Source organism: Paramormyrops kingsleyae, chromosome 15, assembly GCF_048594095.1.
Source record: "Paramormyrops kingsleyae isolate MSU_618 chromosome 15, PKINGS_0.4, whole genome shotgun sequence".
Classification (NCBI taxonomy): Eukaryota; Metazoa; Chordata; class Actinopteri; order Osteoglossiformes; family Mormyridae; genus Paramormyrops; species Paramormyrops kingsleyae.
Genome location: NC_132811.1, coordinates 21,806,309 through 21,816,365, shown reverse-complemented (window position 1 = coordinate 21,816,365; position 10,057 = coordinate 21,806,309). Strand labels below are relative to the sequence as shown.

At 41.9% G+C, this 10,057-nt stretch overlaps 1 long non-coding RNA gene across 1 annotated transcript; it reads right to left on the bottom strand.

Annotated features, from left to right (window-relative positions):
- Positions 1–310: 310 nt before the first annotated feature.
- LOC111844593 (uncharacterized) lies at positions 311–6,710 on the bottom strand. Its single transcript, XR_002838425.2, has 3 exons — positions 6,548–6,710; positions 3,699–3,756; positions 311–593 (listed from the first exon to the last, which is right to left on the bottom strand). It is a non-coding gene; the product is annotated as an uncharacterized lncRNA (long non-coding RNA).
- Between the last annotated feature and the right edge of the window lie 3,347 nt (positions 6,711–10,057).

Below are 10,057 nucleotides of genomic sequence, written 5' to 3'. Positions count from 1 at the left end.
TATGACTCATTTCCCGGCGCGTACAATTTACCCGGCGTTCACGGTTCGACTTCTGATATTCAGATCGAGTTCTAGGTCAAACTGGTTTGTTCGACTTTCAAGAAATTCGAGTTCTAGTGAGTTCGAGAACCGAGGTACCACTGTATAGTGTATCTGAAACTAACAATACACTACAAACAGCACAAGGTAATGAGATGAGCAGTGAAAACTATTCAACGAAGGGTCAATTCACTTAAATAAAGGTACCATCCCAATGGGAAACGAGCTGGTCATATAAATGCAAAGCTGCTACTAATCATTAAACAAAAGAAAATTTAATTAACGGGCTAAAACAATCTATGAAGACTGAAAAGTAAAGATTGTTGTTACATTTACATCAAAATAAAGATAACTCTTTAATAAATGACATATATGAGGTATATTGAAAGCAAGTTCTTCCACAATGGTGTTATTCCTAACCAAGTTACGTATCATCATGTAAAAATCCAGAGCTAGCTACATTGCCTGTTATTTTGGATATCATGGTCATTGAATAGAAGATCCAGTCCAAGCTGTCCCCTGCCTTCTGTCTTCAGCTTCCTGAGATGGGCTTCCTGTGATGGTATACTGGATTAGCGCTCATGGATGCTTCGATGGTTAGAAGTAAAGAGTGTTACTTTTGGGGTGGAGGTGATGGTGATATTACTACTATCATTGGGATTGGAGTATGTTTGGTAGGAACTATAGTGAGGTAACTTCAGATTGTTGATGTTTACAAGGAACTGTGCCTAAGGTAATATGGAAAAAGACATCACTGGCTACGGCTCACTGTGGATAAGAGGACACACTTCCTGAAGGTCATGTCAGTGCTGTGTTTTGTGTTTGGCTGCTGCTTTAGTTTTCAAGGCAAAGAATAAAATACAACACCCCAATCGACTTTCGGCAATTGTCAATCTATGGTACAGAGAGGCAGTGGACCGAATGTCGAGGGGCTTCACACAGAGGGGGGCTATGGGTGGCTTGGACCACAACAGAGCAATGGTGCAAAGAACACAAACAGTAGTCTACTGAGAAGTGGAAAAAAGTCATATGGTGAGATGAGTCATCTTTCACATGAGTGGGGTGTGCCAAATGAAACCTACAGGCTTCAGTGATTGTTTCCCATGGTTCTCCCGAGGGTTCTGGCAGCCATCTTATAATCTGGGGTGCATTTTCCTGGCCTGTTTTTAGCACCACTCAAGACGTCAGAGTTTGAAGTAAATGACAATAAATAGAAAGTCATCGACTGATCACAGTAGACCTCTTGGTGAAGCATTTAAATGCTGACAGTAGTTGAGTCTCATGTGATTCCGATATCATCTTCCACAGAGCTGTAACTTAGTAATTCGAAAATCAAGAAAGAAAATGTAACTCATATACCACTCATATACCCGTCACTAGGTCTCAACCAAGTGAGCATTTGCTAGAGATTCTTGCATGGTATCTTGGATAACATCCACTGTTGCCATCATCCGAAATTCATGTGGAAGAAAGGCAGGGGCGGATTGGCCATCTGGCAATTCTGGCAAATGCCAGAAGGGCCGGACCATTTTTTAAATGTGGGCCGGTCAGTTTTTTTTTTTTTTTTTTTTTTTTTTTTTAATATGTATTGTTTTTACATGCAGGCAGCTTTTATCTCTTGCAAGATGTGAATATTATGATGATGATGATGATGATGATGATAATAATAGTAATAATAATAATAATAAATGTTAAGCATTTGGCCCAATTGGCGACAGCCGGCTGGTTTTGAGATGGGCCGACCCAATCCGACCCAATCAGAGGTTACGCGGACGTAATCAAAATCTGGCAAGAATGTCAAACAGTAAGTGCAACACAAGCTAATTGTCAGAGATGGACCGTAAAAAAAGGAAAGGCGGTGCCGAAAAGCTCAGAGAAAGCAAGAAAAAGGCTCTAAAATCAGACGCTGCCAAATGCATAAAATTAACTGAAATATTCTCCAAAGGTTTAAATTCGGCTGCTGCATCGGAGGACAGTAGCGCGGTAGAGGAGGTAAGAAGAAAACAGAAAATATACTTCTAAGTCATTATACTAAAATATACTAAGTAATTTTCACACCATTCACGCTACTTCTGACAGTTTTTGACAGTAACCTACACTGTGTTTAACAGTTGTAAGCTTAGCGTAGAACTCCCGTACATTTTAAAATGTCATTATCAGCAGATAACGTGGGATTTAGGGTATACAGACTGCTGTATGCTACTAGCAATATAGTCTAACATGCAAAAGAACCTATAGCTATAGCCATAGTACTGTAGGCATTTGTAGTGAACTCTGAATACATAGCTAGTCTTTAAAGTAAAACATTAAATACATGCATAGGTTACAGTATGTAATTAATCCTTAGGTAGGGTGGAACATAGACTTCTATTACAGGCATTAGTGTAATATATCTATGCAATAGTTAGACAATGTATTAAAATTGCAGAGTTACAGAGTTAAAATGGATGAGAAGATGTAGAATCAGACAGACAATGTGTACAATGTCAACATAGAAACAAGGAGAAGCGAACATATAGACAGTGGCAATAAAGAACAACACTGCAGAGAATGACATATATAGTTATTTGTCAATAAAAGTATGCTGAAGTGTTGCTAGTGCTGCATGTCCATTTGTGTGTAAAGGTGTGTGTGTGTGTGTGTGTGTGTGTGTGATACAGGTTTCTCCTATCATAAGTAATAGCAGACAAACAGCATAAACAGACAGCACACGGACTCTACAAGATTCACAGATTGTTTTTTATTTAGTTTTTACTGTATGTATAAATTTGTTATAAACGGGTTATTTTTGTTCCAGTCACATACATTACATGTTTAAATATCTATTACATATGGTACTGCTTATATTATTTCACCATCTATACACCAATATAAGTAGTGAATGTGCGTGTCCGTGGGTGGGGCTGTGTCAGTGTGGTAATGTGGGCTGGTGTGGCTACAGTGCCAGGGCTGAATTTTTGTCCCAGTCCGCCCCTGAAGAAAGGTATCGTGGGTAGTCTATTTGCCAGCTAAAAATCTGAATAAAGTTTCTGTGATAAGCTTGATGTTCTTTCATGCCATCAACAGAGAACACAACACCCCCAACTCCAGTGCCATACCTAAAATAAGTAACATGCATAATCTAGAACTGTAAGTTTTGAGTTTAACTAGCTAATTTATAATATAACCACAAAGAGAAAGCTGACTGTTAGACCAGTGCCTCAGCATAAAGGGCAGACCCCTGGACAAATATTTCCCAGAGAGTTGGCAGCCACAGAATTAGGCTACTGCAAACCACTCTAAAGCCAGAGTCTGCCCCCCAGGGGTGCTATAAAGGGGGGAGGGGGGAAATAGGACAATTCTAAGGGCCCCTAACTGACAGGGGCCCTAAAAATTTTCATACATAATTGGACCGGTCTGGATTGAGGGCCCAAAATGATACTCTTTCATGGGACCCAAAATCTCTAGCAGCACCCTTGCTGCCCCCCCCCCCCCATCTCTATCTTGTTGACTGTTTCTTAAGCAGGCAGTCATCCACAGTTCCAATATCTAGTAACCACTTCCACCATACCCAAGTGATGTCCCAGGTTACACCAGTATTAGATGGTTAATTACAGCTACACTGTGTGTGACATAAGGCAGCAATGTGATGAAACAAGCCTGTGTGGAATTCAGCTCACCAACAGCTCAAGTCTCTTGTGAAGTTGCAGGATGTCTTCTGGCCGGTTCCTCTTTTAGCTGCACAGAAGCAGACTGATGTCTGATAATACTATGCGCCGACTGTTGTGGCTCCATGCCCAGGAGACAGAAAGTAATCACATTCATCACATCTTACTCTATTGCCAAGTAGCCCTGCATAGCTAACAAAGTCATTATCCATTTGCTTAGCTGCTGCATTTATCAAAAGTGATTTGTGCTGCTTAAAGCATTTTGTACACTTTTATATGTTTATTGATGCATTTCTGATTAATTTTGCACAATGGCACAGCTACTCCAAGTGCCAACAGTATGCAGTGGTCTTGTACTACCTTGCAGCACAGATAAGACATACCCCTTCTTCCTAAGATACACACACTGTTCATGAGCTTAAGAATTGACCAGTCCTTAGTAATACGGCACAGGTATTTTAGTATTTTTATGTAACACACTCTACATACAACCAAACACTCCAGGCCAGATAATTAGGTAGGCCTGTCTGTTAATGTAAAAAGCCCACTCCACCAAACAGAGAATCACATGGCTGCAGCCAAGCACAAACAGTACACAGCCAGGGTCAAGAGTTTCACTTACTGCTTGGCTAAGTATTACATAGAATGACTGAAGTGCCTAATGTATGAGATTTTCAACAGCGTGCAACTGATGGTGCCACGTGTGTCAGTTCCAGCACCTCAGAAACCTCCTGGGATTTTCACATGCTACAGTGTCTAGAGTTTGCAGTGAATCGTGTGATGAACAAAAACATCCAATCAATGGCACTTCTGTGGGTGAAAATGCCCTGTTAATGAGAGAGGTCCGAGGAGAACGGCCAGACTCATTAAAGCCAACAGGAAAGCAAACATAACAGCTCAGTATAACAGTGGTGTGCAGATTGATCTGAACACACAACTGGTCTACCCTTCAAGCAGTTCAGAAGGCAAAAGTGTGTCCTATCCAGTTGAAGCTATGTGTACCTAACAAAGTGGTCACTGAGCATATATTCCAGTCAATAGTTTGGACACACTTACTCATAGACATGTTTATTTGTACTATTCTGTAGCTATGACCACTTTCTCTCTCCCTCAAAGGGATAAAGTCTGCATCTTCTGCCCACTCTGCCCACCACACTCTGGTGCCAACCTGTACAGACATAATAACCATGTCCAGACATTTACAAGTCAGGCCCTCGACTAGCAGTGTGGCTCAATGAGAGATGCTGAGCATCTTTATGGGTTTCCCTCCCACTTTGACTAAAGACTTTCCATACTATGCAATCATTCCCATTATGAATCTGGTTCCATTTCATGGTTCTGGTGGTCCAGACTCCTATTTTTTGCCTGCTCTTTTGTTCCACTCATTTCTGGATACCCAAAAATAAATTTGTATAGTGTATCTAAAACTAACAATACACTACAAACAGCACAACGTAATGAGATGAGCAGTGAAAACTATTTAACGAAGGGTCAATTAGCTTAAATAAAGGTATCATCCCAATGGGAAACGTGCTTTGAAAGTGCTACTTGGATACTAAAAAATTACATTGAATGCCTCTATCAGGTGCACACAGACCTACTGTACATCCTAGTCTTATACTGTTCAGAGTCATATCCTCCAATGCAAATAGGATTTGCAGGAATCCTCCATTTGTGTTTAGGGTACATATACTACAGTTCTAACACATGTTCCTGCTTGGGGGTTTTAACACCAGAAATCATTTTTAATTCGGATAATTCCATTATCATAGTTTAAAAATGACTACTGCTTGAAACATGAACAAGCTAGCAAAGTCTGAAATAAAAATACTCAAAGTGAATTGTTCCACTTTGAATATTAATGCTAAATATTTGATGTCTTTATACAAATGGTACTTCACATTTAAAAGGAACCTGTTTGATTATGCAAGTTTAATTATATTTTAAAAAATGTTAAGCCTTAGGTGGTGCCCAAAAAATCTGTGCTGGGGAGGAACCTACAGGTTTGCGTTTTAAAGTTTTTCATAAAGGTGGATTTTATTCAACACTGACATTCACTGCCCACAGAAGCACTGTGGGAAGGAACGTAGCTACAGCAGTCCCTCTGAAAAGGTGAACATAAATGAAAATATATGCAAGTAAACATAAAAAAATTGCTTTGTATAAGGGAAGAATGAGAGCGACTGGTGACCATGTAGACACTGCAATCTGTGGAGATTCCACTGAAAACACAAACTGAACTGTTTTGGTAGGTCAGGTAACAGGTTTACACTATAAATAAAAGTACAACAGATTTAAGATTCAACAGCAACTAGCAGTAACCAAGCTAGAGGCTGGGGGATACGCAGTTCAAATAATGGTGGAACCTGACAGCCTGTCTTACCGCACTGGTAAATGGCCCACTGTAACGGTTAAACCTGGCTTGCTAAATAAAGACAGAACGATTAGGAATGTAATGTTGCCTGTTTGGTGAATAGAAAATGCAATACACTCTTACTACAGTGCCAGTGGTCCTCCCATGACACATACCCCACTCACTATTAACCAGCCTGGTCACGTGGGCAGCGGCTAGCTGCCTGCTGCCATGGCAACAAGGCTCGCACTACCGTGAAATTCTGCTGCTCTCCCTCCATTTTAACGCTCTCCTCTGTCTGCTCGACAGCCTAAATAAGCAGCTTTGTGGTCTAGACTCCCGAGCACACCGAGACAAACTGTCCTGCAATTAGAAGATCCATCAGCCTCCCGTTTAGCATCAACGGCACCAAATTAATCATTTAAAGTGGGTCGTAAAAGGCAGGGTAGATCTGAAAATGGGCACATCCATTCACATGTATGCATAAAGACAAGCCTGTTTATACTACCGGGAATCTGAGGAAGAAAGCTGCCTCCAGACCGGGCACCGTGCCGCTGTCATGGGGCGATCCTCAGCGCCTCGGGCACAACGAAGCAAAACACACCCGGGCAGGCGGCGTGGCGGCGACATGCTGCGCTGCGCTTGCTTTCGGTGCGATCAAACGCGCTAAAAATAAGCAGAAGGTCCCGGAGGTGCTGAAATTAATGAGTTTACGCCCAGGTGTGTCCCCCGGGAGTGGTGCCGCCCCAGTGGGCGCCTCCTCAGCGGCCGCTTGACACAACAACGACCAGAAATGGCATGCGGTTAAACAAATGTGCAGGCTGTTAAGCTAAAATGTGTTCACGGTAGGGGTAACTTGTTTTAAAACGAGCAAAATGACCCAGCATATGGCGTATTTCTTTACCTGTTATATTTATTTACTACTACAAAGACTGCATAATGGGAAACCAGCACAGTAAAATAAACAGATTCCCACGCTAAATCTAGACGAAAGGTTAAAGATAATCTAAGCACCTAATGCGTATTAATATTTAATTGCAAGTGTCAAGCTGCAGTCTGGGATGTTAGAGAGGCAGGGGGTACATGGGTAATATTTTACAGAGTTAAAGGCATACGGGGTGTGTAGGGAATGTAACAGATGTCTGCGACGAGGGTGTCTGGAGGAAGCACAGCGGGCCCTGGAGTGCCCAGGGATTACTATTGGAGTGCAGAAATTCGTGCCAGTAATGTTCGCCCTGTGGATCTGAAATCCTACTTGCACACCAGGGTGAAGTCTGGAAAAAAATGGATTGTTTCTTTGACTCCTGAAAATGGCATATAGGTAGCTGTAAGGGTATAAAGAGTGCCATAAAATGTTCACAGTAACCAAAGTCCCAGAAATACCAATAAGGGAAGATTATAAGGCACACTGAAAGAATGGAACTGGAGCCAAGATGAAAAAAAATCTGTAACTTCTAGAAGCAGAATTTTTTTGGGAGTTTTGCAAAAGCCGCAGATGACACACAAATAGTTTAGTAACTTATAAATGCATAAAATTTATATAGTGCTGGTTTGGAGGATGCCAGGTGTTTACTGCAGCATCTCGTGTGATATCTCTCAGCGATCTTGTTTCTCTTCGCTCTGCTCGCCAGGGGGACCAAACAATTTTACATGGCTTTTCCAGATCGAAGGGGGCCTGGACCTCTAATAACCCCCACCAAGTGGAAGGGTCGACTATTATTATTCTCTAATCTACAGCTCCATACCCGCTTTACCTTGGTATTCATTTTTAGATGACCCTTCCATATCAATCATGCAGACTGTGATTTGCTTGTAAATGTTTTTGCTCATTATCAGAGTATGGTTATTTGATGTGGAAGGAAGCCAATTTCCCCCGTGCTGCTGGCTTTTCGCTCCTTAAGGAAAGTCCGTGTTAAATCCCATTTAAACCCTCTAGTGGTCCCTGGCTTTTCTCTGCCGGTGATGGCCAAACCCTGCTAGTGGAGGGAGAGCTCCATTACCTGCTTTTCCTTTTGAACTTCCATTTAAAAACGATGGCCCAGCTTTACATTTTCTACCTCGCTTCTCTGACATGCTGCTGGTAACTACAGCAGTGACGTATTGTGTTCCATGACATGTATTGCAAATCAGCAGATTCATGGCTTATTGATTGTCCATCCACAGGTACCGAGTTTTCCGTTTCCTATGCATAATCATCCGGAGTTGCTGTGAGCCTGGAGGCCAACCCTCAATACACAGGGCGAACACGCACACACAGTCACACGCCACAGCCAATACCAATTCAGTTACTTATATGTTTTTTCAGTTGTGGGAGGAAAGTAAATACTTGGAAGAAGTCCAATCACACACAGCCAGAACATATAACCAACACATACACGCACACACAAACACACATACACACACAATCCATGTATTCATATCTTTATAAGGAAATCTGGTCCCCACAATGTAATGATTACAAAAAATGCGCGCGCACACACACGGCCAGGAGTAACATTCAAAGCCACAGTCTGGGAGGTGTGATGCTACAAGGTCACGCACCAAGCAAGCTTACCACCCCCAAGTTTTCATGGAATTGATAATTATTTTAAGGAATATTTAATGAACTTGGAGCTTCTGTCTTGTACACATGTATAGATACTGTGTGACGACTTTGGTGGTTCCCCATTGTCCGCAGCCGGCCTCCAAACTCTGGGCTGTCTCTAGTGGCATTTCATCCCTCAGGACGGTGGAGTTCTCTGTTGACTCATTTTGCGAGTGTTATTTATAGACAATGAAAAGGCTTCCACTGAGTTAGCCTGATTTTTCCTGATGCATAAAATTATGCTGATGCCTGTACCTTTCCCCCTGCTGCCATTAAGGCCCAATTACCAATAGGCATGTCCCTTAGCGGCCCTGGAGCAGCAAATGTGAAGCCAGTGACATCCTGGGACGGTTAACCTCTACACCACACGGAGGTCAGGCTACAGCGGACATACCGAGGCGGTAAGCGTCCGCCTTTTAAGTCCCTGTAGTCCCATGCGATTTCATTCCGCATCCATGTTAGCTGTTTGAGGAAAGGACTGCAAAATTCTCCCCCCCCCCCCAAATTTGTCACCTAAAGCCAAAATAATTCAATATCCCTGAAGAGGTCTGGGTTTAATCAGAACATGTTTAATCAAGGACAATTTGGAATCAGAATGGGCGAGCCTAGATACGGGAGACATGAAGGATTTGCTGTGAAAATCTGAATGAGACTATTTAAGTTTAAGTGGCAATTGACTCTTAGTATCCAGCAAAAATGAGGAACTTTAGAAGAAATCCTGAACAGTTCCTACACCCAGAGTTGTATATGAGCTTTCTGGGTAACCTAAAACTGTGAGACAATATGGTGTATTAGCTTCACCGCTTGTTTCAGCCGTCAAATGGATAATGTCTGGAAATTCTGAGTCGGAATCCTTGAAAGGAGATTTAAATGATTTAAAATGGGATTTTAAAGAACTCTCGCTAAGAAACAGGTCTTTCTTCCACAAAAGTATTTTGCTTGCTTCTGTATTCAGCTTCACATGTGACTTGTGCGGTCCGGTTGGATTGCCGTGTGGCACTCATTACAGCCCAGAGGCTGCACCCATGACCTTCTTAAAGTGGTGTGCCGGCTGAAAGCACTGTAATTCAGAGAAATTATAGTGGTGCTAGCTGCCAGAGCCACTGGCACACAGAAATTAAAGGAAAAGAGAGAAAAACACAGAGTGAGAGGGACATTCAGAGCCACAGATAACTTGGCTTTTATTTTGGCTGTTGGCCCCAAATACAAAGTCAGGTGTTTTTCAAACCACATTTTGCAAAAATATACGAAATGGAGAAGGAATCGTCGGCACAGAAAAAAATCATTTGGATTAGAGGAATAAAGGCAGGTAAGAATAAAGAAATGGGATTTGCCTTCTATTTACATACCTTGCTAGGCTTTTTGAAGAGTTTAAAAATCAGGTTAATCGTACAATTTTGATTAAGTATCTTGAGAATGATGCTAGTTATAATG